Source organism: Schistocerca serialis, chromosome 4 (genome assembly GCF_023864345.2).
Source record: "Schistocerca serialis cubense isolate TAMUIC-IGC-003099 chromosome 4, iqSchSeri2.2, whole genome shotgun sequence".
In the NCBI taxonomy this organism is placed as follows: Eukaryota; Metazoa; Arthropoda; class Insecta; order Orthoptera; family Acrididae; genus Schistocerca; species Schistocerca serialis.
In genome coordinates, this window is record NC_064641.1 from 414,036,146 (window position 1) to 414,041,145 (window position 5,000).

Below are 5,000 nucleotides of genomic sequence, written 5' to 3' on the forward strand. Positions count from 1 at the left end.
TGGTGGTGCCCTTCCGTCAATTCCTTTAAGTTTCAGCTTTGCAACCATACTTCCCCCGGAACCCAAAAGCTTTGGTTTCCCGGAGGCTGCCCGCCGAGTCATCGGAGGAACTGCGGCGGATCGCTGGCTGGCATCGTTTATGGTTAGAACTAGGGCGGTATCTGATCGCCTTCGAACCTCTAACTTTCGTTCTTGATTAATGAAAACATACTTGGCAAATGCTTTCGCTTCTGTTCGTCTTGCGACGATCCAAGAATTTCACCTCTAACGTCGCAATACGAATGCCCCCGCCTGTCCCTATTAATCATTACCTCGGGTTCCGAAAACCAACAAAATAGAACCGAGGTCCTATTCCATTATTCCATGCACACAGTATTCAGGCGGGCTTGCCTGCTTTAAGCACTCTAATTTGTTCAAAGTAAACGTGCCGGCCCACCGAGACACTCAATAAAGAGCACCCTGGTAGGATTTCAACGGGGTCCGCCTCGGGACGCACGAGCACGCACGAGGCGGTCGCACGCCTTCGGCTCGCCCCACCGGCAGGACGTCCCACGATACATGCCAGTTAAACACCGACGGGCGGTGAACCAACAGCGTGGGACACAAATCCAACTACGAGCTTTTTAACCGCAACAACTTTAATATACGCTATTGGAGCTGGAATTACCGCGGCTGCTGGCACCAGACTTGCCCTCCAATAGATACTCGTTAAAGGATTTAAAGTGTACTCATTCCGATTACGGGGCCTCGGATGAGTCCCGTATCGTTATTTTTCGTCACTACCTCCCCGTGCCGGGAGTGGGTAATTTGCGCGCCTGCTGCCTTCCTTGGATGTGGTAGCCGTTTCTCAGGCTCCCTCTCCGGAATCGAACCCTGATTCCCCGTTACCCGTTACAACCATGGTAGGCGCAGAACCTACCATCGACAGTTGATAAGGCAGACATTTGAAAGATGCGTCGCCGGTACGAGGACCGTGCGATCAGCCCTAAGTTATTCAGAGTCACCAAGGCAAACGGACCGGACGAGCCGACCGATTGGTTTTGATCTAATAAAAGCGTCCCTTCCATCTCTGGTCGGGACTCTGTTTGCATGTATTAGCTCTAGAATTACCACAGTTATCCAAGTAACGTGGGTACGATCTAAGGAACCATAACTGATTTAATGAGCCATTCGCGGTTTCACCTTAATGCGGCTTGTACTGAGACATGCATGGCTTAATCTTTGAGACAAGCATATGACTACTGGCAGGATCAACCAGGGAGCTGCGTCAACTAGAGCTGAGCAGCCGGCCGCCCGGGAGTGTGTCCCGGGGGCCCGCGCGAACACGCAAGCGTCCGCTCAATTATTCTGCAAACAGGAGGAGGCTGAGCTCCCCTGCACAACACACCTCGAAACCCTCTCAGGTCCCGGCGGCGCGCAGCGCCGTCCTAAGTACTTGGTCGGGTTCGAGAGAGGCGCAATCGCCCGGAGTTAGGCGAGTAGACGCTTTAGGTGCGACCACCCGTGCTCCCAACTGAGCTTGCCGCTGCCGACAGAGGCCCGGGAGCGTGCTGTCGTGGCATTGCCGGCGGGAGACAACACGCGCCACCTACGGTGACCGGCAGCTCCAACGCCAGCGCCACAGAAGGACAAAAGCCCTACTTGGGTGCCGAAGCGAACTCTCCCAGCACAGCGCACGCGCCAACACGTCCGCACAGCTGCGATACAAACCACCTGCGAGAACCGCTGGGGCGACCGAGCAGCAGACGGCGTCGCGGCGCCGAGCGCCGGGCGGCGGCGCATCCTCAGCGCACAAAGTCCTCAATCGGACCAGCACACTGCAGATGGCCACCGCGCTTCGCACCGGGCCCGCGAGGACCTACTTTGGCCGCAAGGCGCCGCGAGCAGGGGGCGCCGGCGCGCAGCTGCGCCGCCTGCCGCGTCCGTCGGCCGGCGCGCCTGCCACCGGCCGCCCCCACCAGCCGGCTGTAGCGCGTGCGCCCACGCACCGCGCTGCCAGCACGCCGGGCGGCCCCCCCTCACCGGCCGGGGGACGGTCCCACCCAGCCACCGCCGCGTATCGCCTCACACCCAGATCCCCCTTTCACGTTCGTGGGCATGGTGGGTCCCCTTTCACGTTCGTGGGCATGGTGGGTATCCCTGAAACAACCGGTTAATAGCTCGACCGATCGTCGCCAACACTGATTCACCTCTAGCGAGAACAACCGCACCACAACGGGTTACCGGTTGTTCATTTGCGTAACGTCACCAGCAAACGTACACGTCCATCGCCATTTGCAACGAGTATTGCATGCCTGTGTCAGGTGTCACAACACACTACGTCTGCCCACATAGACGCAACAACATGTGCACGCCTAGAGAACACGTGGAAGGTAGACCCCGTACGTATGCGGTGTCCATTGCGCGAACGACTGTCAGCCCGCCTCTGCAGCATGTCGCAGATGTGGAACGCGGTGCAACATGCTATCACGGTGTGTGAGAAGAGACGACTACGTCCGAATACACGCTCCACTACATCAACAGACTGCTCATGCTGATCGCCATCCAGGGCGTCCGTTCCTCCCACACGTCTGTATGGCGTACCACACTGCAATCCAGCTCTTATAGGGAGACGACACGTAGCTGCGTGCACAATATTTGGACTGTATGGTCCGCCGTTGCTAGGCGCTGTCGTCATACGGTCACATGGGCCACGATGTATCATTCAGTACATACGGAGCAATGTGCAGTACAGTTTGTGGGTTTTGCGTACATCGGCGGACAGGTGACAGGCCGTACCACAACGTAGGCTGAGTACGTCGGCATGCGAAGGGCATTGAACATGCAAACTTCTCACCGACCAGCTTGCGAAGGCAGGGGGGAAGGGGGGGGGGCATGTACGTCCTGCTGCTATCCACACTACAGTGTATAGCAGGAGCATGTGGAAAGTCAGCAACACCTGCAAGGTGTTTAACATGACGCGATACACAGGGGGACCGGGCAGTGCGAGTAGCGAACTATATTGCGAGGGTTGCGGTTAGGCAACACTACACTACTTTAACGGGTTGCATAACAATTACAGAGCAGGTTCAGCGACAACGTGCGTCAGGTTAAGGCGCAATATAGTTTAGGTTACGGCGCACTTTAGGTTAGGTTAAGGCACATTATAGGTTAGGTTAAGGCACATTATAGGTTAGGTTAAGGCACAACATGGGTTACGTTAAGGCACAACATGGGTTACGTTAAGGCACAACATGGGTTACGTTAAGGCACAACATGGGTTAGGTTAAGGCACAACATGGGTTAGGTTAAGGCACAACATGGGTTAGGTTAAGGCACAACATGGGTTAGGTTAAGGCACAACATGGGTTAGGTTAAGGCACAACATGGGTTAGGTTAAGGCACAACATGGGTTAGGTTAAGGCACAACATGGGTTAGGTTAAGGCACAACATGGGTTAGGTTAAGGCACAACATGGGTTAGGTTAAGGCACAACATGGGTTAGGTTAAGGCACAACATGGGTTAGGTTAAGGCACAACATGGGTTAGGTTAAGGCACAACATGGGTTAGGTTAAGGCACAACATGGGTTAGGTTAAGGCACAACATGGGTTAGGTTAAGGCACAACATGGGTTAGGTTAAGGCACAACATGGGTTAGGTTAAGGCACAACATGGGTTAGGTTAAGGCACAACATGGGTTAGGTTAAGGCACAACATGGGTTAGGTTAAGGCACAACATGGGTTAGGTTAAGGCACAACATGGGTTAGGTTAAGGCACAACATGGGTTAGGTTAAGGCACAACATGGGTTAGGTTAAGGCACAACATGGGTTAGGTTAAGGCACAACATGGGTTAGGTTAAGGCACAACATGGGTTAGGTTAAGGCACAACATGGGTTAGGTTAAGGCACAACATGGGTTAGGTTAAGGCACAACATGGGTTAGGTTAAGGCACAACATGGGTTAGGTTAAGGCACAACATGGGTTAGGTTAAGGCACAACATGGGTTAGGTTAAGGCACACCATGGGTTAGGTTAAGGCACACCATGGGTTAGGTTAAGGCACACCATGGGTTAGGTTAAGGCACAACATGGGTTAGGTTAAGGCACAACATGGGTTAGGTTAAGGCACAACATGGGTTAGGTTAAGGCACAACATGGGTTAGGTTAAGGCACAACATGGGTTAGGTTAAGGCACAACGTAGGTTAGGTTAAGGCACAACGTGGGTTAGGTTAAGGCACAACGTGGGTTAGGTTAAGGCACAACGTGGGTTAGGTTAAGGCACAACGTGGGTTAGGTTAAGGCACAACATGGGTTAGGTTAAGGCACAACATGGGTTAGGTTAAGGCACAACATGGGTTAGGTTAAGGCACAACATGGGTTAGGTTAAGGCACAACATGGGTTAGGTTAAGGCACAACATGGGTTAGGTTAAGGCACAACATGGGTTAGGTTAAGGCACAACATGGGTTAGGTTAAGGCACAACATGGGTTAGGTTAAGGCACAACGTAGGTTAGGTTAAGGCACAACGTGGGTTAGGTTAAGGCACAACATGGGTTAGGTTAAGGCACAACATGGGTTAGGTTAAGGCACAACATGGGTTAGGTTAAGGCACAACATGGGTTAGGTTAAGGCACAACATGGGTTAGGTTACGGCACAACATGGGTTAGGTTACGGCACAACATGGGTTACGTTACGGCACAACATGGGTTACGTTACGGCACAACATGGGTTACGTTACGGCACAACATGGGTTACGTTACGGCACAACATGGGTTACGTTACGGCACAACATGGGTTACGTTACGGCACAACATGGGTTACGTTACGGCACAAATTAGGTTAGGTTACGGCACAAATTAGGTTAGGTTAAGGCACAAATTAGGTTAGGTTAAGGCACAAATTAGGTTAGGTTAAGGCACAAATTAGGTTAGGTTAAGGCACAAATTAGGTTAGGTTAAGGCACAAATTAGGTTAGGTTAAGGCACAAATTAGGTTAGGTTAAGGCACAAATTAGGTT